We start from the raw sequence: 25960 nt of genomic DNA, 5'->3' as shown, positions 1-25960 counted from the left end.
TATTTAGTTCATTTATTCAGTGGGAGTGGGAGATTTTGGATAACATTTGGAAATGCCCCTGTTAAAATCCTACCTTTGCCACTGGTGCCCCTAACACAATCCCAGGAGTAGTCCCTATTGCAGTATGCCCCCAGTACTGCAAGCTGTGTAATCCAATCCAGTCTAGCTGTGAGCCCAGCACCTGGTATCCTGCCACCACTGCTGATGATGCTACTGAATAGGGGGAGGAGGGCAGAACATGGAGAAGCGCTAAATTGATCTTTAAATATGGTGCAGGCTCGTGAGCCAATCGGAGCTCACGGTCTGGCAGCCAATCAATAACTGCAGCTGCTGGACCACAAGTTCTGAGAGCAGTGGCAGTTGGCGATCGGCGGTGAGAAGTCGTGTAGGTGGTGTTGCCAGGTGGTGTACCCAAGTGCAAATGGGAAAGGCACCACTGGCACACACATAGTTACAGCCCTGCACAGCACCTAGTACCCCTTATTGAAAATACGCTTACACAAAATATCCACAGTAGTAATGCTGATTACATATAATGCCCACAGTAGTAGAACCCTGACACACACATAGGGGGAGATTTACTTACAAAAATACGTATTAAATAGGCGTATTCGTATCCAAAAATATATTTTATACGTTTTCGTATTTTCGGGATTTACTATCCTGAAAATATGTAAATATGTAAATTTGTGTTTGTGGCACATTCCTATTTGTATTTACAAATACGAATGTATACACCATCGAAAGAATATGAATAGGAATCACCATTCAAGAGTGGTGATTCCTAATTTACTAAGTGGCCATTTTGAAAATACACCGCTAATTGCCGGCAATATACGCCTGGAAAATAGACTTAATTAATTTTCCAGGTGTATTTGGCTTTAGCCTGCACGGATCAGTCAGATCCCTGCAGGCTGCAGTGTAAAAGAAAAATAAATAATTAAATACAACTTTGTATTTAAAAATACAAATTTGTATTTAAAAATATGAATTTGTATCGGCAAAAATATGAATCCTTACTCCATCAGAAAATATGAAGCAGCCAAATACGACTGTTTGGAAATTTCCCTCCGAAATATGAATTTGTAAATGAAATACGATGGCGATGCCAGTCTTATTCATTCGTATTAAGAATACGAATAAGAATTTTCAAATTCTTAGTAAATTTCCCCTATAGGTTTAGCTTCACCTATGTGTTTTCACATGAAAAAAATGTGTTATAATCAGAATTCGGTACTTGTTTAGTTTCACGGCGGCAGCGGCCGTGCGTCTGAGTCCCCTTGCGGGCTCGGTGGCTCGATGCGCTCGCCACACTATCTAAAATTAACTCTATGCCAACGTGGATAGTAGGGGTATGAACTATCTTCATTGGCATAGAGTTAATTTACCTTATTTTTGATATTTTAGTGAGCGCAGCAGCCATACTGCCGCCGTGAAACTAAACAAGTACCCAGAATTCTAATTGGATACTCAGTAAAAACAAAATATTGGTGAAACATTGGGAAAATAAGCTTCCAATATGTCATTGCATGTAATTCGATACCCCCCCAATATAGGATATATAGAAGAGGGCCCTAGGATGCACACCCTAACTACAAGTAATGAGAGTTACTAGTCTGCTGAGACTTTTAGTGCCACACACAAGGAGAAAAAATGCAGGTGCACTATTCAAACATTACTAATTAGAATTGGGTCTACAATATGCCAACTCCAGGGGCGGATCTATATCCATTGTGGGTTGGCCATCTATATCCATTGTGGGCACTCATCTTTATCCATTGTAGGCAATCATCTATATCCATTGTAGGCACTCATATATATCCATTGTAGGCACTCATCTATATCCATTGTAGGCAGAGCCAGATTAAGGTGTAAATGGGCCTGGAGCTGAAAATGATCGAGGGCCTATTATGCGCAATAATAGGGGTTGTGGCCAGCACCTAATAATGTGGGTGGCGTGACCAGTGTTCTGTTTGGGTGGTCTGCTCATGGGTGTATCTGTATTTGTGTAAATACTTTCAACTAATTATATATGCCTGGAAAAGGCAGGGGGCTGGCATAAGAAAAATGCAGGGAGATATATTGGTGGGTGCACTCCAAAGGTCCTAAGATACTTGCGGGGTGAGGCGGCACTCCAGTCATAAAAAAATACTGAAAGCCGATACTCGGTAGACAACATTTCAGCACCTTTTATGTGGTCACCTAAGTTTACCACACCATATACCCCTTATACAAATCATGCAACACAATAGTAACCCCTTTATACTGTACTTGCCTCTTACACATTATGCCATGTGGAATGAGCAAAAATTCACACCGATTGAGCCAAAATTCACACTATGGCACAAAGATTGAGTCAAAATTCACGTTATGCCATACAGATTAAGGCAAAATTCACATTTCGTCACATGGATTGAGCCAAAATATACATTATATACCAAACAGATTGAGCAATAATGCACAATATGCTTCACAAACAGGGGCATTGCGCGCCGAAAGCCTGCATTAAAAATTTACACCATAATACCCATTACATGTTAACCCACACACCATAATCTCCATTACGTATTATGCCAAACACCATAATGCCTATTAAAAATTATGCTACATGTGTTGCTTACCTACATGTTCATTGCCAGGGGTTCCATGTTCATTGCCATGTGGGATTACATGCTCATTGCCAAGGGGGAATACATGCTCGCGGTAACTGGGGGGCAGCCGCCGCCGGGCAGAAATGACAGCCATTGACAGTCAGACAGAGAGCAGGGGGCTGCCTGGCTGTTTTCAGAGCACTGCATGTCCTGGCTATTTGAAATAATACCCCTTTCACACCAGAAAATGCAGGGATTTACCCGGGAATATGGTCCCAGGATAATGCAGGGACATTCCTGGACTGGCCTCTTTTACACCAGCCTAGTCCCTGCATTTTCTGGTGTGAGGGGGAGAGAAAAACAGCTATATCTTCGGAACCAACTGATCCATTTACATGTAGGCTTCAAATGATTTTGGTCCTGTGAAAGTGGACCATTTGGTTCCAGCGAAATCTGTCCTCAAACAACATGAACAGCCATGAAATTACATTTCAGAAATGAAAAAAATTGGTTTATCTGCAATATCTCTAGAACCAATGAACCCGTATGGACCAAGTATCAGATTGAAGGCCCAGCGATTTGGGTTCGACTGAGATCAACCTCGAGCCTCTGTGATGCCGGAGGGGGAACTGGCAGCCGTTGGAACCGGGTGGAGAATTAGCGGGTCCCATGTTATCCTATGGGGAATACGTTCCAGGTTTGCCTGGCGGTATCTCCGGTTCCTGGGGGGCTAGTGACACGGGGCTGGGCTCGTTGGAAAGCCCTGGCCCTCAGCTACAAAATGGGCATATTTGTAGAGTGGACCTGGAGCTGTAGCTCCATCAGGCCCATTGTTAATCCGGCCCTGATTGTAGGCACTCATCTATATCCATTGTGGGCACCCATCTATATCCATTGTAGGCACTCATCTATATCCATTGTGGGTGCCCATCTATATCCATTGTAGGCACTCATTTATATTCTAGCATACTTCTGCCTAGATAACTATGGAAAATGGAGGTACTGGTTAATTATACAACACTTTAAACTACATACACTCCATCCATATCAGAAACTTGATTCTCTTGAGCAATTGATATAGTGCAATCACCCCCATTAATCACGGTAATCTTGGCGTCTGAGCAATTGGACTCCATGTCTGATTATCGGAGCAATTGAACCAATCCACTATATTGCCTCCAAGCAGGATGGCATAGGGGTTTATGTATTCCTATCAGGGACTAAAACCCTTATTCTGACTGACCCCCAAGTTCAGCCATGCGAATCCATCACACACCAGTGCCGCCACCCCCCCTTGCACGTGCGACCCTCCCCCGCACGCCTGCGAATGGATGAGTTACAAAATCAGATGGATGGAGAGAAATCATTCGTTGGTCAAAGGATTTCTCCAGCGCTCACAGTTTACCTATAGGGTGTCTCTAAACTGCGGGCGCACTGTGCAAGGATAGGGCGGGCAGCTGACATCCGCTGATGTCAGCTGCCCACCCCTCCACCCTCATTAGCATGAGAATGCCCAGCACCCCGCGCCCTTCTCCGACCCCCCCGCCCGCTGTGTAGGGTGCGTGCACCCAACAAACAGAATGTGGACCCTCCCTCACTCCCCAAGTCCCTTTGATGTGATAAAAAAAATATTTGGACACATATAATGGTCTCATCCACTGTATGTGGGCAGCCAGGTTACTGTAAATGTGACACAGGTATTAGGCCTACTTCCAAAAGACCTAAATATGTCGTCAGATTTGTACGCAATGCCGATGTTCACGCAGCTGGGCATTTATCGATAGACTCGATGCAAAAACATAGTGCTATGGATTTTTTGTGGAGGGCCCCAAACGAATATCTTGCCTAGGGCCCCATGATATCTAAATCGACCTCCGGTAACAAAAGCACATTTATGTACACACATGCAAATGAGCCCATGTGTAATATGTTTCTGACAGAATTCTGGCAGATACGTGACCTATGAGACATTTTTAAACATATTTCACCATTTCTATAAATCTGTCAAACTTTTGTGTTAGTTTCGTAGGGCTATTTGTGTAAATGCTTTGGTTAATAAAAAACCCAGCTGCTGTATTGCTGCACTACTAAGCTGGGTGCACACTATACAATCTACACCCAACCAGGGCAGTCTTAACAGAATTGTAGGCCCTGGGCAAAACAATGCATTTGGGGCCCCTCCACACATATTCATGGGAAAAATGTAACAAGAAAAATAAAAAAATCACAACACGCCCCTCCTGTGGTCCTGTGCTAGCTCTCCACTAGCTTCCCTGCTGTAAATGGTTGTCGGCGCTCTGATTGGTGAATAGGCCCAGCCAACCAACATTTAGCATGCTGAAGGACATTCTTTGTCTGGTTGCAGGCTGGAAGGCAGGTATAGAAAGCTCAAGCCATCCACCAATCAGAATGCTGACAGCCATTCACTGTCTGGATGCAGGCCGGGTGTCAGGTAGAAAATGCTGTAATATATATTCTCTACTGCCTCCCAAGAAGATCAGGAGGCAGATGCTCACAACCCAATCCACCCAAGCTTAGAGGCCCATAGAATTGGGGGCCCTTGAGCAGCTGCCCATTGAGCCCATACCTTAAGATGGCCCTGCACCCATCCCGACAATGGTAGTGACGTGACGGGACCCAGCATCGGCAAGTGCATACACGGTTGCCGATGCAGGCAGCAATAAAACAATGGCGGGGGATATGCTGCATTCAACAGCAAGGCCTTCGTTAACAATATCTCATCATCTGGGGATGAGGGATATCCCCAGTGCTTAAAGTGGTCCTGGTGAGGTAGTGGAACTCTCTACCCCGCCATCTCCCCCCCCCCATATGTCACAACCAGGGCGGGTGCTAGGGTATTCGGCGCCCCCCTGCAAGCTCAAAATGTATGACCTATCTCACATAGACATGGAAACAATAATGCGGGCCACATAACGCCACCCTTAATGCAAATTATGCCCCAAAGTGCAAAAGAATCTAATAGGCCAAAAAATGTGAAAGTGCGCGCCGTAGGCGCGCCACAAAATTTTAGGGCATGGCTTTGTGGGACAGGGGATTATGCACACCGTAATGCCCATTATACATTATGGGGGAAATTTACCAATATGAAAAACCTAGTTTTTCGTATTGGTATTTTCCCTACGACTGCATACGACTGTTTAAGTCGTATGCAAAGTCGTGTTCCGGAGGATCAGTTACAAAGCAGTCAGATACGACTGCTTTGTAACCCTCCGATGGTGTAACAATTCGTATTAGCGGCCGTATATACGGCCGCTAATACGAATTATTTCTAGCAGTCTGCACGGATCAGTCAGATCCGTGCAGGCTGCAAGGTGTAAAAAAAATAGAAAAAATAAATAAATTTAAAAAAAAAAAACGGCGTGGGGTCCCCCCCACAGCTGTAACCAGCACCAGGCTGAAGGAGCCGGGGCCGGTAATTAAAAATCAGGGAACCCGACAAATAGGGGTTCCCCGATTTTTAACAACCAGCCCCAGGCTCCAGGTCCGGGGCTGGTTCCCAAAATACGGGGGACAAAATGAGTAGGGGTCCCCCGTATTTTAAGAACCAGCCCCAGGCAAAACCAGCCAGCAGGGTAATGCCACAGCCGGGGGGAGACTTTTTATGCAAGTACCCCCGGCCAAAGCATTAACCCTACCGACCAGTCAGCCTGGCCAGGGCCCCCCCCTCCAGGACTTACCTGACCAGGCTGAAGCCTGGTGCTGTCCTCGATGCCCCTGGGCGGTGGGCATCGAGCTGATTATCGTGTAAAAAAAAAGATGAACCTATTGTTTTTTACTGTGGCACTACAAGTGCCAGCAAGCCTCCCCAGCAAGCTGGGACTTGGAGAACCACAAGTCTCAGCCTGCTGGGCATTAAAGGGCCCGCTGGCACAGCATGCCAGCAGCAGCCCCCTTTATCATGCTTGCTGCCTGTCAGAGCCTCACACACACTGTGCAGCAGACACCATGAAGGTGACAGGCTGCGGTGGCCCTACTTATGCAGTATTGTAGTGGCCTGGTGGCCAGATGGCACCCTGCCCCTGGCCCAGCCCGCCATTGCTGCTGTGTCTGTCTGTGCCTGCAGCTTTGCTATAAAAGAGACAGCCGGGCAGAGCGATGTAAACCCTATAAGCAAAGTGATGGAACTTTTTTATGCATCAGGAAGAAATGCAATCACAATTATTCTAAATGCCATCAGACCTGTGATCTGTTGCTTATTTTATCTCCTGTAACTGTGTTAAAAAGCCTGTGGGAGCTTCACACCTCACTTTCTTGTTGTTATATCTGCATATTCAGGGCCATCTGACCAGTTAACCACTGCAAATGGTGGAAAAGGGAAAGAGCCTCATTAAACAGATTAGGGAAATCTTTACACAGGGAACAAGGGGGTAATGAACGGACAGCCACACTACTCTCACAAGATCAGTTATTTTCCTGCATCTTTAGGCAATCTATGGGAAATTATTTGCCTGGTATGTTTACTAAAATATTGGTTTCTTACATCATAAGTGCTGACTTTCTTGTCTATCCCCATCCGCGACTCTGCACTGCAGCACGGTGCGGCTATTTAAAATGACGCGCCGGGCCTGGCTTACGGCGCAGCAGCCAATCAAGCAGCTCTGATTGGCTCAAGAGTAACAAGCTGCCTGATTGGCTGCCGGGCTGTGAGCCGGGCCCGGCGCGTCATTTTAAATAGCCGCGCCATGCTGCAGAGTTGCCGGTGGGGATAGATAAGAAAGACAGCCTGGTTTACATCGCTTTGCCCGGCAGTCTCTTATAGCAAAGTTGCAGGCAGGGACACTGCCACAGCGGGGCAAGGTGACCGGACAGAGGCGGAACCGTTCCGCCTCTAATATGGAACTGACGGAACGCAGTTCCGCCCCGTTCCGGCTCACTTTAACCCCTGGATGTCCCTAAAGACCTGCGGGAACGTGCATCATCAGCGACATATTGGTTACACACCGGACGTTGTGCCCGATATATCAGTCCGATCCGCCGAATCAGATGGCATATCGTCTAGTGTGTACCCAGCTTTAGTGTACAGCATTTATGTCACCATTTACCTGCATGCTGTGTACCGAGGCTGTACTTGTTCTTTAACCCCTTCATGACAGAGCCAGTTTGTGCCTTCATGACAGAGCCCTTTTTTTCAAATCTGACATGTCTCACTTAAGTGGGGATAACTTTTTTTTGCTTTTACTTATCCCAGTGATTTTGAGATTGTTTTCTCGTGACATATTGTACTTCAAGTTAGTGGTAAATTTTCGTCGATACAGTCTGTGTTTTTTTGTGAAAAATACCAAAATATCGTGAAAAAATGGAAAATTTAGCAATTTGCAAAATGTTAAATTTTCTGCTTGTGAGACAAATAATCATACCACTCAAAATAGTTAATAACTAACATAGACCATATGTCTACTTTATGTTTCCATCATTATTTCAACTTCCTTTTAATTTTTTTGGACACTAGGAGGCTTACAATGTGAATAGCAAATTCTCAAATTTTCATGAAAATTTCAAACACTGATTTTTTTAGGGACCAGTTCAGTTCTGATGTGACTTTGAGGGACTTGTATGTGAGACACCCCCATAAATGATGCCATTTCAAAAACTGCACCCCTCACAGTATTCAAAACAGCATTTTGGAAGTTTGTTAACCCTTTAGGTGTTTCACAGGAATTAAAACAAAGTGTAGGTGAAATTTCAAAATTTCTTTTTTTTTGCAGAGTTTCAATTTTAATACATTTTTTTAACGAATACAGTAGATTTTACTAGAGAAATGTGACTAAAAATTGATTCCCCCAATTCTTTTGTTTTCAAAAATATCCTATATGTGGCCCTAGTGTGCACGTTGACCAAACCACAGGCTTCATAATAGAAGGAGCACCTACTTGATTTTGGAGCCTCCTTTTTATGAGATTTTTTTTTAGGCACCATGTAGGTTTCTAGGCACCATAAGTGCTAAAAGTTAGGAACCTCCCCCACAAGTCACCCCATTTTGCAATCTACACCCCTCAGGGAATTCATCTAGGGGTATAGTGTACATTTCAAACCCCCAGGGGTTTCACCAATTTTGGTACAACTGGGATGTGAAAATGGAAAATTACATTTTTTTACACAAACATGCAGTTCTGGCTCAAAATTTTTCATTTTCACAAGGAATGAAGGAGACAAAGCACCCCAAAATCTGTGCCCCAATTTCTCCCGAGTACGGCAATGCCTCACATGTGACCAAAAAATACCAGTTGGGTGCATGGCAGGACTCAGAAGGGAAGGAGTGATTTTTGGATTTTGCAGCAAAGATTTTGGTGGAATGAATGGTGGGTGCTATGTTGCATTAGCAAGACTCCCAAAGCACCAATACAGTGGAACCCCCCCACAAGTCACCCCATTTTGCAAAGTACACCCCTCAGGGAATTCATCTAGGGGTATAGTGTACATTTCAAACCCCCAGGGGTTTCACCAATTTTGGTACAACTGGGATGTGAAAATGGAAAATTACATTTTTTTACACAAACATGCAGTTCTGGCTCAAAATTTTTCATTTTCACAAGGAATGAAGGAGACAAAGCACCCCAAAATCTGTGCCCCAATTTCTCCCGAGTACGGCAATGCCTCACATGTGACCAAAAAATACCAGTTGGGTGCATGGCAGGACTCAGAAGGGAAGGAGTGATTTTTGGATTTTGCAGCACAGATTCTGGTGGAATGAATGGTGGGTGCTATGTTGCACCAATACAGTGGAACCCCCCCACAAGTCACCCCATTTTGCAAAGTACACCCCTCAGGGAATTCATCTAGGGGTATAGTGTACATTTCAAACCCCCAGGGGTTTCACCAATTTTGGTACAACTGGGATGTGAAAATGGAAAATTACATTTTTTTACACAAACATGCAGTTCTGGCTCAAAATTTTTCATTTTCACAAGGAATGAAGGAGACAAAGCACCCCAAAATCTGTGCCCCAATTTCTCCCGAGTACGGCAATGCCTCACATGTGACCAAAAAATACCAGTTGGGTGCATGGCAGGACTCAGAAGGGAAGGAGTGATTTTTGGATTTTGCAGCAAAGATTTTGGTGGAATGAATGGTGGGTGCTATGTTGCATTAGCAAGACTCCCAAAGCACCAATACAGTGGAACCCCCCCACAAGTCACCCCATTTTGCAAAGTACACCCCTCAGGGAATTCATCTAGGGGTATAGTGTACATTTCAAACCCCCAGGGGTTTCACCAATTTTGGTACAACTGGGATGTGAAAATGGAAAATTACATTTTTTTACACAAACATGCAGTTCTGGCTCAAAATTTTTCATTTTCACAAGGAATGAAGGAGACAAAGCACCCCAAAATCTGTGCCCCAATTTCTCCCGAGTACGGCAATGCCTCACATGTGACCAAAAAATACCAGTTGGGTGCATGGCAGGACTCAGAAGGGAAGGAGTGATTTTTGGATTTTGCAGCAAAGATTTTGGTGGAATGAATGGTGGGTGCTATGTTGCATTAGCAAGACTCCCAAAGCACCAATACAGTGGAACCCCCCCACAAGTCACCCCATTTTGCAAAGTACACCCCTCAGGGAATTCATCTAGGGGTATAGTGTACATTTCAAACCCCCAGGGGTTTCACCAATTTTGGTACAACTGGGATGTGAAAATGGAAAATTACATTTTTTTACACAAACATGCAGTTCTGGCTCAAAATTTTTCATTTTCACAAGGAATGAAGGAGACAAAGCACCCCAAAATCTGTGCCCCAATTTCTCCCGAGTACGGCAATGCCTCACATGTGACCAAAAAATACCAGTTGGGTGCATGGCAGGACTCAGAAGGGAAGGAGTGATTTTTGGATTTTGCAGCAAAGATTTTGGTGGAATGAATGGTGGGTGCTATGTTGCATTAGCAAGACTCCCAAAGCACCAATACAGTGGAACCCCCCCACAAGTCACCCCATTTTGCAAAGTACACCCCTCAGGGAATTCATCTAGGGGTATAGTGTACATTTCAAACCCCCAGGGGTTTCACCAATTTTGGTACAACTGGGATGTGAAAATGGAAAATTACATTTTTTTACACAAACATGCAGTTCTGGCTCAAAATTTTTCATTTTCACAAGGAATGAAGGAGACAAAGCACCCCAAAATCTGTGCCCCAATTTCTCCCGAGTACGGCAATGCCTCACATGTGACCAAAAAATACCAGTTGGGTGCATGGCAGGACTCAGAAGGGAAGGAGTGATTTTTGGATTTTGCAGCAAAGATTTTGGTGGAATGAATGGTGGGTGCTATGTTGCATTAGCAAGACTCCCAAAGCACCAATACAGTGGAACCCCCCCACAAGTCACCCCATTTTGCAAAGTACACCCCTCAGGGAATTCATCTAGGGGTATAGTGTACATTTCAAACCCCCAGGGGTTTCACCAATTTTGGTACAACTGGGATGTGAAAATGGAAAATTACATTTTTTTACACAAACATGCAGTTCTGGCTCAAAATTTTTCATTTTCACAAGGAATGAAGGAGACAAAGCACCCCAAAATCTGTGCCCCAATTTCTCCCGAGTACGGCAATGCCTCACATGTGACCAAAAAATACCAGTTGGGTGCATGGCAGGACTCAGAAGGGAAGGAGTGATTTTTGGATTTTGCAGCAAAGATTTTGGTGGAATGAATGGTGGGTGCTATGTTGCATTAGCAAGACTCCCAAAGCACCAATACAGTGGAACCCCCCCACAAGTCACCCCATTTTGCAAAGTACACCCCTCAGGGAATTCATCTAGGGGTATAGTGTACATTTCAAACCCCCAGGGGTTTCACCAATTTTGGTACAACTGGGATGTGAAAATGGAAAATTACATTTTTTTACACAAACATGCAGTTCTGGCTCAAAATTTTTCATTTTCACAAGGAATGAAGGAGACAAAGCACCCCAAAATCTGTGCCCCAGATTCTCCCGAGTACGGCAATGCCTCACATGTGACCAAAAAATACCAGTTTGGTGCATGGCAGGACTTAGAAGGGAAGGAGTGATTTTTGGATTTTGCAGCTCAGATTCTGGTGGAATTTTGGTGGGTGCTATGTCGCATTAGCAAGACCCCCCAAGCACCAATACAGTGGAACCCCCCCACAAGTGACCCCATTTTGCAAACTACACCCCTCAGGGAATTCATCTAGGGGTATAGTGTACATTTCAAACCCCCAGGGGTTTCACCAATTTTGGTACAACTGGGATGTGAAAATGGAAAATTACATTTTTTTACACAAACATGCAGTTCTGGCTCAAAATTTTTCATTTTCACAAGGAATGAAGGAGACAAAGCACCCCAAAATCTGTGCCCCAATTTCTCCCGAGTACGGCAATGCCTCACATGTGACCAAAAAATACCAGTTGGGTGCATGGCAGGACTCAGAAGGGAAGGAGTGATTTTTGGATTTTGCAGCACAGATTTTGGTGGAATGAATGGTGGGTGCTATGTTGCATTACCAATACAGTGGAACCCCCCCACAAGTGACCCCATTTTGCAAACTACACCCCTCAGGGAATTCATCTAGGGGTATAGTGTACATTTCAAACCCCCAGGGGTTTCATCAATTTTGGTACAACTGGGCAGTGAAAATGAAAAAAATACATTTTTTTTACACAAAAATGTAATTCTGGCTCAAAATTTTTCATTTTCACAAGGAATGAAGGAGACAAAGCACCCCAAAATCTGTGCCCCCATTTCTCCAGAGTACGGCAATGCCTCACATGTGACCAAAAAATACCAGTTGGGTGCATGGCAGGACTCAGAAGGGAAGGAGTGATTTTTTTATTTTGCAGCACAGATTTTGGTGGAATGAATGGTGGGTGCTATGTTGCATTACCAATACAGTGGAACCCCCCCACAAGTGACCCCATTTTGCAAACTACACCCCTCAGGGAATTCATCTAGGGGTATAGTGTACATTTCAAACCCCCAGGGGTTTCATCAATTTTGGTACAACTGGGCAGTGAAAATGAAAAAAATAAATTTTTTTACACAAAAATGTACTTCTGGCTCAAAATTTTTCATTTTCACAAGGAATGAAGGAGACAAAGCACCCCAAAATCTGTGCCCCCATTTCTCCAGAGTACGGCAATGACTCACATGTGACCAAAAAATACCAGTTGGGTGCATGGCAGGACTCAGAAGGGAAGGAGTGATTTTTGGATTTTGCAGCACAGATTTTGGTGGAATGAATGGTGGGTGCTATGTTGCATTACCAATACAGTGGAACCCCCCCACAAATGACCCCATTTTGCAAACTACACCCCTCAGGGAATTCATCTAGGGGTATATTGTACATTTCAAACCCCCAGGGGTTTCATCAATTTTGGTACAACTGGGCAGTGAAAATGAAAAAAATACATTTTTTTACACAAAAATGTACTTCTGGCTCAAAATTTTTCATTTTCACAAGGAATGAAGGAGACAAAGCACCCCAAAATCTGTGCCCCAATTTCTCCAGAGTACGGCAATGCCTCACATGTGACCAAAAAATACCAGTTGGGTGCATGGCAGGACTCAGAAGGGAAGTAGTGATTTTTGGTTTTTGCAGCTCAGATTCTGGTGGAATGAATGGTGGGTGCTATGTGGCATTAGAAAGACCCCCGAAGCACGGTGAAATGATGAACCTAATAATCCATAGATGTGTGGTATATTTTGAAACACTCCTTTATACATAGGCCGGGTTTGTCGGGGCAAGTTTCACAGTGGAAAATAGTTTCCTTTCTTATTCCCTTTTTATAGCAAACTTTGCACCTTTTTTGTGTCCTGCCCTTTCTTGCAGTGGAGGGGATTTCGTTGGGAAAATGCTGCCCTGGTACAATACGGGGGCCAGTACTAGAAGTACTGGGGCCCTCTGCCTGCTGATTCCCAAATGTTAGGCTCTTTATGACTTCCTCTTGAAAGTGCATAAATGTCCCCCTCTGGCCGGTAGAACGGAATAGCACGTAAGCGTTATACAGTGCCATCTGGATGATATACACGGCCAGCTTCTTGTACCAGATATTTGTTTTCCGCAGGGCACTGTACGGCTTCAGTACCTGATCTGAAAGATCCACTCCGCCCATGTACTTATTGTAATCTAGGATACAATTTGGTTTTGAGGTGTGGGTACTGGTACCTCGTACAGGGATGGAGGTGGTACTGTCTCCATGAATTGTTGTCAGTATAAGGACATCCCTCTTGTCCTTATATTTGACCAACAACATATTTTCGGTGCATATTCCCCTGCTTTCACCCCTTCTCATTACTTGGGCAATGTGCGTTTTGGGGAGGCCTCTTTGGTTCTTGCGCACAGTACCGCAAGCTGCTGTACCTCTTGAACCAAGGGCCTTAAACAGGGGGATGCTGGTGTAAAAGTTATCCACATAGAGGTGATAACCCTTATCCAGGAAGGGGTGCATTAAATCCCAGACAATTTTTCCACTAACACCTACGAGGGAGGGGGGGCATTCTGGTGGTTCAATTCTTGAATCCTTCCCTTCATATACCCTAAACTTGTGGGTGTACCCTGTGGTGCTTTCACACAGCTTATACATTTTTATGCCATACCTTGCCCTCTTACTGGGAAGGTACTGGCGGAATTTAACCCTTCCTTTAAAATGTATAAGGGACTCGTCGATACTAATACATTTATCAGGGATGTATAGCTCTGCAAATTTGGCACTGAAATGATCAATGACCGGCCTGACTTTGAATAGCCTGTCAAAGGTGGGATCATCTCTGGGTGGGCACTGTGCATTATCGGTGTAATGTATAAATTTATGGATTGCCTCAAAACGAGCCCGGGGCATGGCCATACGGTGAAATGGGGTGCTGTACAGAACATCTGTACTCCAATATTGCCTAATTTGTGGCTTTTTTACTATGCCCATATGTAACACCAGACCCCAAAACGTCATCATCTCTACTGCATCTACAGGGGTCCACCTAGCAAATGATGACGTGGGGTTTTGAGCAATAAACTGCTGGGCATATAAATTAGTTTGGTCCACCATTAAATTTATAAAATCATCAGAGAAAAATAATTTGAAAAAGTCAATTTCTCTGAGACCTGTTGAATCAAATTGCATTCCTGGGATGGCCAAAAACTCAGGAACCTGGGGCTCAAAATTGTCTGGTGGTGGGGTCCATACGAGATCAATTATTGGGGGGGGGGTCTCAGCTGCTCTACGGGGGCGTCTTTGAGGGGGTCCCTCATCATCAGAGGAGGAAGAGGAGCTTAAGACAAATCCTTCAAATTCCCCGCTTGCCTCACTGGCTGTGTCAGAGTCAGAGGCAAGCATGGCATATGCCTCCTCCACCGAATACATTCTCCTGGATGACTGGGACGACATTTGGGATGACATTTGGGATGCCATTTATATTTTTGTGTTACTGGTAGTGAAATGTTTCAACACGTGTATAGTGTAGGGGGGGGTACAAACTTTATTTCAACCCGGGGGGTATGTAGTGTGTAGTGCAGAAAAAAAAAATAAAAAAAAAAAAAAAATGGAAGGGTTCAAAAAAAAAAAAAATGGAAGGGGTTAAAAAAAAAATGGAAGGGGTTAAAAAATAAAAAATGGAAGGGGTTAAAAAAAAAAAAAAATGGAAGGGGTTAAAAAAAAAAAAGGTCCTGCGCCAAAAATTGAGCACAGATGTTGGTCAGTAACGTCCGTCACTGAACAGCGCTCAAAGGCAACAGGAATTTGATCCAAAAAAAAAAAAAATAGATCAACCCTGTGCCGAAAAAGCTGATCAGTGATGTACGTCACTGATCAGCGCACAGTGGCCACAGGACACACACAAAATCACAGTGTGTGTAAAAAAAAAATGTAAAAAAGACCCCACAGCACTCACAAAAAAATAAAAAAAGGTGATCAGTGATGCGACACTGATTACCAGTGAGGGGCAGCAGGTGCACAACCTTTGGTGGTACTGACAGGTATATATAAAAAAAAAAACCTCTGTACCCCCAAAAAGTTGCTGATCACCTCAGATATAGTGATCAGCACAAAAGGCGGGGGCAGCAGACACAAAATTTAGCACTCTCTATCACTCTCTGTCACTATGTCTCTCTATCTCTCTATCTCTCACTATCTATCACTCTATGACACTGCAGCAGCAGCACTGACAGGTATATCTATATATAAAAAAAAACCTGCGCCCCCAAAAAGTTGCTGATCAGTTAATTTATACTGATCAGCACAAAAGGGGGGGGCAGCAGTCAGTTATATAAAAATATATAGCACAATCTGTCACTATCTCTCTATCTCTCTCTCTCTATCTCTCTCTATCTCTCTCTATCTATCTATAGCTCTATCACACTGCAGCAGCACAAAATATAGCACTAGGCCTCTCTATCTCTCTCTATCTCTCTCTATCTCTTTCAGTTATATAAAAAATATATAGCACAATCTGTCACTATCTCTCTCTCTATCTCTCTCTCTCTATCTCTCTCTATCTCTCTCTATCTCTCTATCTATAGCTCTATCACACTGCAGCAGCACAAAATATAGCACTAGGCCTCTCTATCTCTCTCTATCTCTCTCTATCTCTCTCTCTCTAACTCTCTCTCTATCTAATAAATCGCAGCAGCACAAGATGTCACAGGATGTCACAAGATGTCACAAGCATAAGCAATATCAATGATCAGGTAAGTATTTTGGATGGGTTCTGGTCAGTATAGGCGGCAGCTGGGCACGGTGACCGCACTGCACGCTATTCCAGACCGGAATGGCGTCTGCAGTGCAGTCACCGTTAGTTTAAACCCCCCTCCATGGCTGTGATTGGTCCGTCGGTCCGACGAACCAATCACGGCCTTTGGGGGCGGGAGGGGTGAGGTGGGGTGACACCAGTGTCACCCTTACACCCCGCGGTGATTGGTGCTGTACTTTACAGCACCAATCACCTCCGATCTCGTGTCACCGGCGAACGTTATTCGCCGGTGACACAGAAAACGCTGTGAATGGCTGTTCACAATGAACAGCCAATCACAGCGATCGCCGACGGGGGGGCGGCATCGCCGCCCCCCCTGGGCATGCACGGACATGTCTGCTGTCAGGGACAGCAGACATCGTCCCTCTGTCACTGCGTCTCTAGACGCAGTGACAGTTTTAAGCCATGACGTATATATACGTCAACGGTCGGGAAGTACTTCCCGGCCATGGCCCTTATTCTGGTTGGTGCGGCCAGAGCCGCACACGGGGCTCCGGCCGCACAAACCAATCCCCGCCCACCCTACGGATCGCCACGGCCGTCCGTACACGGACGGCTGGCGATCCGCATAAAAATGGTGGAGGCGTACGCCTCCACCATGGTGGGAGCTGCCCCCTGCATTCGATGGTCGTCGACCATCGAAGGCAGGTCCGCACGCCCCGGCAGCTCCCGCAAGCTGAGACCACACGGACAATCGTCCGTGTGGTAGCTTGTATGGGGGCTGAAAGCTGACATCCGGCGACGTCAGCTTTCCGCCCCCATGAGTTGCGTCATGCCCTCATTACCATGCATACGCCCCGCGTTTGCATGGGAACGCCCATGAAACGCGGGGCGTACACATAGGGAAATGAGGGCATGAAGCCTCTCACGCCCCTATACGCCCCCTTTGCGGCGGACGAAATACGTCTGCGGCGAAGGGGGCTGCACATGCGCAGATTGACCTCTGCGCATGTGCAGAGTAAAAACATCGGCGGTACGGCCGCACGCGGGCCGTACCGCACGAAACAGAATAAGGGCCCATGACGTATATATACGTCAAATGTCGTGAAGGGGTTAAATATCCCTCACAAAGATGCAATGCAAGGGTGTGAGAAACTCATAGGGAATTTTCCCCACGAATATTCCTTGCATGCTTTCAAACATGCTCACAATACACCCCAGGCCAGCTCCTGTGAATATTTAGGACTCTTGTCAACATGATTCAGAGCAGTTGCCAGCAGTGGCTGCTTAGAGGCCATATTTTAAGCCTTGGTTTCAGCACAGGTGGCACAGTCATATCCACTAAGTCAGTCATTGATGACCTCATTTGTGCTTAAGGAGGAATATCTCTATAGTATCGAGATATAAATACTGGAGTCTAATATTAGGCCTGATTCAGACCTGATTGCTGGGCTGAAAATCTTTCTGAAATGGGATTCCCGTACGCAATTTCCTCATTCATAAGACCCATACACACTGGGCGACTTTGAGCTGAAAGACGCTCAAAACAGCAGGTTTGAGCGGCTTTCAGCTCAAAGCCGCCCAGTGTGTATGGCCCAGTGGTGAGCGCTGCTGCGCACTCCCGCATCATCGCCGGGAAAGCCGCTCATCTGCTGGTTATACCAGCAGATGAGCAGTGTTGAGGACGGCTTTGCATAGCGCTGCACTATGCAACGTCGTCCTCCCCCCTCCGTCGGCGCCGGGCAGTGGGAAAGCCGCTCAGTGTGTATGCACTGAGCGGCTTTCCCTGCAGCGATGATTGACATCATCGATATCATCGCTGTCCATACACGCTGGGCATAGTCGCTGAGTGTGTATGGACCTTTAGCCATTTGACTTTAGTCAGTTTACCCCACGAATACTCCTGGGCTTAAAGATATCCATTGCTCAGCACAGACTGCGGTCAAGTATGTTGTGACAAGGAGCATGTACACTGATTAACAGTTACACACTGCAGGTTTATTTTCCACAGCTTTTCCACAGATAGGCAGGACGCTATGGAAAACTGTCCACTTTGTCACTCATCTGCTGGTAATACCAGCAGATGAGTGTCGGGGCCAGCAATGATGTGGGAGCGCACATCAACGCTCACCGCTCATCGCTGCCCGGTACACACTGAGTGGCTTTCGAGCTGAAAGCAGCCCAGACGAGTAAATTCTCATTAGGGGCAGGATGTACTAAGGGGAAAATGCGGTAAAACCCCCGTTTTACCGCATTTTCCTATGTATTAAAACCCGGCTGCACCGTTACTGCATAATAGGGTATCGCCGTAGGCCTATGGCCTTCTTTTCGCCGCCCGTCGCCTCCCTCCGCCGCAAACACGCCGACCCCCCTCTCCGCCTCCCTCTGGCTTATCTGGCTTATCTGGTCCTGGTCCAGGTCCTCCTGGACCCGGAAGGTAAAACCTTTCTCCCCCTAGTGACGCAGCCAGACGTCCTTCCAGCTGCAGGGGGGAGGAGGTGGCACAGCTAAGCATGCTGTCCCCGGCGTGAGGGGAGCAGGAGGCAGCAGGGAGGTGACAGGGACCCTCCGCACACTACATTACAGGTATCGCGGGGGGCCTCTGTCACCACATCGCGATGTCATCCGCATATGTTAGTACATATGCGCTGGCATCACGGCGGGCGAGCGGCGATGTATATTGATACATCCCGCCCTAGGGACGTAACTAGAACTATATGGGCCCCATAGCAAAATACTAGTGATAAAGTGGAGAGTGATATAAAAGCAGCCAATCAGCTCCTACCTGTTATTTTTCAAACCCAGCCTGTGACAAGGCAGGTAGGAGCTGATTGGCTGGTTGTTTATCTCTCTCTTTTTTATCACTTTTGAAGCTTGATACATCTGGCCCACAAGGAAGGACACCGATGGGGAGAGAGATAGACAGCAAGGGATAGAGACAGAGAGAGACATAAAATACATAATTCTGCAACACTGTAATAATTACAAAGATACCTGCACTTCTTTAAGATGAAACTGCGGAGATAAAAAATAGTTTGCCACATATTAAGGGGATGAAAACACTGGAGATTTGAGAAAAAAGGTTTTCTACAATGTGAATGTCAATTGCTGTGAGGTCTAATATTTAATGGCATTAGGGTGTGTGGTATAATGTGTAATGAGCATTACGGTGTGTGGCATAATGTGTAATGGGCATTCCGGTGTATGGTATAATATGTAATAGGCTTTACGGTGTGTGGTATAATGTGTAATGGGCATCACGGTGCGTGGCATAATGTGTAATGGGCATTACAGGGGATGGCATGTGTAAAGGGCATTATAGTGTGGCATAATGTGGCCATGCCCCTAGTTTAATGTGACCTGATTCAATGACTGATTCAATGGGCGAGATGCACTAACATCCTCCACCACACATCGCCGCCATTTGCATTAATAATCGCTTATCCACTAACATGCGATTGTTAACACAAAAGACAGCTGTTGCAATAAGAGCTGTCCTTTGCGTTGTGGCCGGCGATGTGCAGCGGGTCCCCCTCCCTCCCTGGACCCTAACCTGGCTGCTGCTTGCCTGACAGGGCTCCGCCTCCTCCTCCCTGCACCCAGAAGAGGTGCCGGGAAGAGGATGTCACTGGTCCTGGCAGCACAGCAGGAGGCTGCCCAGACAGAGGTGTGTGTGTGTGTGTGTGTGTGGGGGGGGGGGGGGTGTTGTGCGTTGCGGCAGGGGACGCAAAGGTAAGCCCATATGCTTCTCTGGGGTTATTCCATCAAGAACTGGCGGAAACCCCCAGCAGTGGGGCTTTACTGCATATGAAGATTTGCTTTGCGCATATGTAACACCTCTAGTAATTATGTTGTATGACAGTGTGGACCATAACTTTGCTTCAGGACCCCACACCAAGCAGAGAGCCTGGAAACTCTCCTTGTCCTACAGTACAATGACAAGACAAATGGGTGAGGTGATGACTGTGTGTTAATGGTTGTTATCATCATTCCATCATCTTTTATCTGTTTCAAGTAAAGGCGGAACAACAAACTGTACACAGTACAACACAATATCATGTGAATTAACACAATGTAAGTAAAGGCCCCATACATTAGGCCGACTTGTCCTTAGGACAAGTCGGACCCAATTCTCCTGTGAGCCGCCCGGGAGCTTCCCGGGAGGCTCACATACAATTTGGCACTTGATGAGCCAATTTTGACATGTGATAAATCGCTTGCGATTTATCACATGTCGGGGAGTAGGGGGCGGGCGGTGAGGTGCAGGGGGGCGGAGGTCATCATCATCAGGGTGGAGCAGTGTGATGGGCAGCGGGTCCCTGAGCACTTGGCTGGCGGCACCAGCGAGTGCTGACCTGGCCGGCGGTGTGATGATCACAGTCTCTTATTCAGCAGCGCTGCGGGACGGGACGTGCCGTGGCGGGAATTAGATTTTTAAAAAACCTGTCAAATGACTGGCCGTTCTCTGCCAATCAGAGAACGGCCAGTCTTTTGACAGGTATTTAAAAAATCGAATACCCGCCACTGCGCGTGATGTCCCGCAGCGCTGCTGAATGAGAGACTGTCTGTGATCATCACTCACCAGCGCCGCCAGCCAAGCGCTCAGGAACCTGCTGCCCGTCCCACTGATCCCCCGGTCAGTCTGCATGCATATGCCTGTCAGGTGGGCAATCGGATGTAATCGTCCCAAAATCGCATAGTGTATGGGGGCCTTAACAGTGGCGGTTGCAGTGCCAACCATGTAGTGCACAAGGGTATCGCTAACCACATATAAGTATACACGTTATCATGTATGTAATAAATGTGCTGGATTAATCCCCCAGGGATAGTCAAGTGTCAGTGCTGTATTGGATCCCATGCAGCTCCCAGAAATCAGCAATAGCCATTACAAACACACTTAAGCCTGCTCCAGGACTCCCATTGGCTAGCTTCACATGAGACTGGGGGCGGGCTTAGCAGTATTTGATGAATTACTGAATACTGATTCCTTGAAGATACATGGTGCCTGTTACAGCAATATTCGCTTAGTGATTGCCCCCCTTCCCTTGCACTACATCAGGCATGTCCAAAGTCCGGCCCGGGGGCCAATTGAGGCCCGTGATGTAATTTCAAGCTGCCCGCAGCCTACAGTCAGAAGCGGGTGGCTGGAGGCTGATGTGGGATGCACAGGACCCCGGTGAGTGCGCCTTTACCTTGCTGGCTTGCTGTCTGCATTGGTGAGGGGGTGCCAGCTGCCACTGTGAGACGTGTTTGCCATCTTTCAGATGAGTATGTGTCCAACTCCTGCTGCTGCAATTACATATCACCCTCCACCGCGAACACAGTGACAGCAGTGTGCGGGGAGGGGGGAGCAGCAAAGGGGAAGCTTGCTCCCATAAGAAGGGTGGCGGAGAAGGGTGGCGGCGGGATTCCAAGCATCTGTGAAGGGAGGAAGTATGTGGTACATTCAGAGAAGGGTGGGCAGGCTGGGAGACATAGTGAATGGGGGCAGAGTGGGGGCATACAGTGAATGGGGTACATACAGCAAAGGAGGGGCAGCTTATGGAAGTATACAGTGAAAGGGGCAGAGTGGGAGACATACAGTGAATGGGGGAAGGCTGGGGGACATACAGTGAATGGGGGCAGGCTGGGCGGGGGACATACATTGAAGGAGGGGCACGCTAGGGGACATACAGTGAAGGAGGGGCACCCTGGAGGACATACAGTAAATGGGGGCACGCTGGGGGACATACAGTGAATGGGGGAATGCTGGGGACATACAGGAAATAGGGGCATGCTGGGGTGCATACAATGAATGGGAGCACGCTGGGGGACATACAGTGAATGGGGCAGAGTGGGGGGCATACAGTTAATGGTGCTGAGTGGGGGACATACAGTGAATGGGGCAGAGTGTGGGGTATACAGTGAATGGGGCAGAGTGGGGGACATACAGTGAATGGGTCAGAGTGGGGGCATACAGTGAATGGGGGCAGAGTGGGGGCATACAGTGAATGGGGGAAGAGTGGGGGAAATACAGAGAAGGGGGGTCAGGTGGGGAATATACAATGAAGGGGCATGCTGGGGGATATACAAGAGTGGGGGCACGCTGGGGGACATACAGTGAATGGGGGCAGAGTGGGGGACCATTCTGATGTGATTAATGGTTTAAAGAATGTCAGGCTGAATGGTCGGCCCCCACACATTTTCACATCACCATATTTGGCCCTCTTTGCAAAAAGTTTGGACCCCCTGCACTACATGATTGGTGCTGCAGCCGCCGCTGGTGGGTAATAATGCAATATGCTTTAACTGGATATTTTACATTGACTGTCACTGCTAGTAACTCTATACTAATTTCATCTTAATACAGAGGAAAAACTGTGGGTGACAGGAAGAGGGTGACAGGGGAAGTCCTTTGTGGCCCCAGGACAGAGCACCTGCTGACCAATGGTTGGTCAGCAGGTGCTCTGCCCTGGGGCCACAAAGGACTTCCCCTGTCACCCTCTTCCTGTCACCCACAGTTTTTCCCTGTCACACTCTGCCTCCTTCTGCCTCTCTCTGTTACCCTCTGGCTCTCCCTGTCACCCATTGCCATGTTGCATATTGTGAACTTGGGTTAGGGTGGAGGAGGACCAAAATTATAGTTCTGCCCCTGGGCTCACCACTAACAAGTTCCACCACTGCCTCAATGTGGGGGGGATATGGCCATTAATTTAAGAGCTCCTGGCCATGCCCCATGACCCTCCGTCTCCTGTGAATATATGCTGTGCTCATGCAATGCAATACCACAAAATGACATAGGGCCTTATTCTGGTTGGTGCGGCCGGGCCGTACGCGTACGTTCCGGGTTTTTTAATGATCTGCGCATGCGTACCATCTCCAATGCGCAGGCGCGAACACTCCACAACGCTTACGGACGGGTCTCTACGTGCGAAAAAACCTGTACGCGAGAGTACGGGCATTGGGGGCGGCATAGGGGCGTGATGAGGGGAGCGGCCGAAATAATGAGGGAAAATGGGCGTAAATATGGGCGTACACGGGGGTGTGCACCAAAAATGAACGGTGCTACTACCGCACGATCGCCTAAAGCACCGTTCATTTCGGACACAAAGCAGGCGCCCGCCAACCGCCAGCTCAGACCACCCCTACAGATACCGCATGCCAGCGTGCGCCTGGGTTTGCTAATTAACGCTGATTACTACTCAAACACATAAACCTGAATGTAATAACCAATGCTGCAGTCTATTAAGCCCAAACCATGATTTCACTACCTGCAAGCCACACACAGCACTCAAACACATTGGAAGCTTATCTTTCTATACTTCTCTACATTTAAAGGTTTGTTTAATTTAAGGTAAGAATCTTTTTAAGACCTGCTTATATATGCTAAGGTAGGTATTTGTTATACACATTCACTACGTGCTTTCATAGACTTTACACAGTAGCACACTCAATCTACACAAGTCGACATGTGTCAACGTGTTCACTCTAATACAAACATAGGTTTTGTATTTATGATACAATAACATAAACCACAACTAACACCTACAAAGGATGTTTCAGCAATGTTTTAAGCCCATGCCCACTATTTTGCACACAATCTTTGTATAGTACCCAAAATACAGAACTGTACCACTATCTGATCTGCTATGAATTGGATTTTACTACACTCTGGATGTAAGATGCCACCAATCACATTATTGCACTCACATCTCTCTAACAAAGGATTCCTACATCTGAACATGTTTGTTCACAAGCAATTTTCTCATGTTTGGCCGATTCACACATCTTTTTTTAGGGAGGACACATATGAATTCCTACACAAATGTACCTTTTGACCCTTGTTTGTCTGCCTCACCCACTCCATGAGGAAAGCATTGTTCTGGACCTGCTTTTACCTACTACTGTAGGAGCTACCTCACCTGCACACAAACTGCTTTCTCACCTATTAAGTTGCTCTGCACATGTGCTGACACAAACTAATTAGCAGGGAAAAGTTGGATAGGAACATGGGAATGGCCATGGAGAGGGTTACACATGGGAAACTTCTACCACAGTTCAACAAATGTTCAAAAATACCCTGGTCAGTAAGTACACATAAATGTAGTATTTGTTTCACACAAGAAATTACACATACAACAATTTTGTTTTAATTGGTAAAATAAATTTATTTGCTGTTCAGCATCACAGCTTATTTGACACTTTAATGTCATAAATCAAATAAACAAATAAAATAGACACAAAAATAAAAAGCAGCCAGAACAAGAGGTTGCATATCTCCAAACATGTGTTACCCTGCAAATGCAATGGTGAAAGAAATGGGGACACCAGAATACGTACTGCAACAACCAGGGTGAATACTAAGCAAGATACACACCACCAAAAATTTATCCTGCATTTGTAGAGGTCAAAATAAGAACTTTAATGCCCATGGCACGAAAATGGATCGATGGCCAACTCAGGAAGTGGATGTCCAGTGCAATTTAAACATTTGGGGTCCAACCACAGAGGAAGTGAACCAGGTCTCATTATTTGGGCCCTTTTTTCCCCTTTTTAGATGGGGCCTTGGGGACAGGGGCCTTTGGCTCAGATGGCTTGCGGCGTCTTCCCCTAGTGGACACAGGAGGGTCAGCAGAGGTGGAAGGTTGGGGAGCAGCTTGGGGTGGGCCAGCAGATGGGGGATTGTCCCTTAGGGACCTGGCGGTGGTCAGCAGCTCCGCAAGAATTTCATTCTGGCGGCTGAGGTGTTGGCCAATGCTTTGCATGCCAGCCGCCAGAGTGTCATTCATGCGGTTGAAGGCCTCACACTGCTGCCTGGTTGTGGCCTGCCAATCCGCCAGAATGGCCACAACCTGCTGCTGACGGGCCGCAGCATCCTCCCCTTGCTTCTCGATCCTCTCCAGCGTCACCATCAAGCTGGCATCCCATGTGTCCTGTGTCTGGGGGTTAGAAAAAGAAAGTTGAAGCTGACCTCTTAGCGCATAGAGTGTTTACTGAAAAAATTCTTAGTGATATATCCTTATGTCATCAAATTGTGTCACTCAGAAAGTCCTCCTCGGAAACAGATGTCCGTCTCCTTCAAAGGTACATCCGGCACCGATAACCGGAAGTGCGGTAGCTCCCGCATCCTGTGTAGACGCATCTGCATGCGCCAGTGTTTACCGCTACTTCCGGTCGCGGCAGTCGGAAGTACGCGGTCCGGCTTGTAGTGTGTTCTGCTGGAAACGAGGACTGTCCAACGTCCTATAGGGAGGTCCATCTTATATTCCGTAGTTGTATATTTCGACTCCATCTTTGATGTGGTTATGGGCGGAAGGCTTCACCGGTGGCCATCTTGGTTTGGACGCCATCTTTAATGTTGGTATGGGTAAACGGCTTCAAACGGTGGCCATCTTGATCTGAAGTGCCATATTTGATAGAACGCCGTTCATAGTGTAGTACCTCAGGAAAAATAAAGTGGACAAAGGATTAAATCACATGATTTCATGCGGAAGAATGTTGAGAAAAAACAATTCCATCAAAAAGATTCATAAAAAGATTCATAAAAAAGAGATAAATTCATAAAAAGGGTTCATAAAAAGACTTGAAAACCAATGGAAAGAAGTGATTACAAGAACCATTTAAGTTCAAAGTCCTTGTTTAAGCCGTGAGGGACCAAAGATTTTAATCTAAAAATCCACTCCATTTCCTTCTTGGCTAACATGGTCTCACAATCCCTTTGCTTCCATGTAGA

This window comes from Crinia signifera, chromosome 19, assembly GCF_055691185.1.
Source record: "Crinia signifera chromosome 19, ASM5569118v1, whole genome shotgun sequence".
In the NCBI taxonomy this organism is placed as follows: Eukaryota; Metazoa; Chordata; class Amphibia; order Anura; family Myobatrachidae; genus Crinia; species Crinia signifera.
This window is presented reverse-complemented; position numbering follows the sequence as displayed.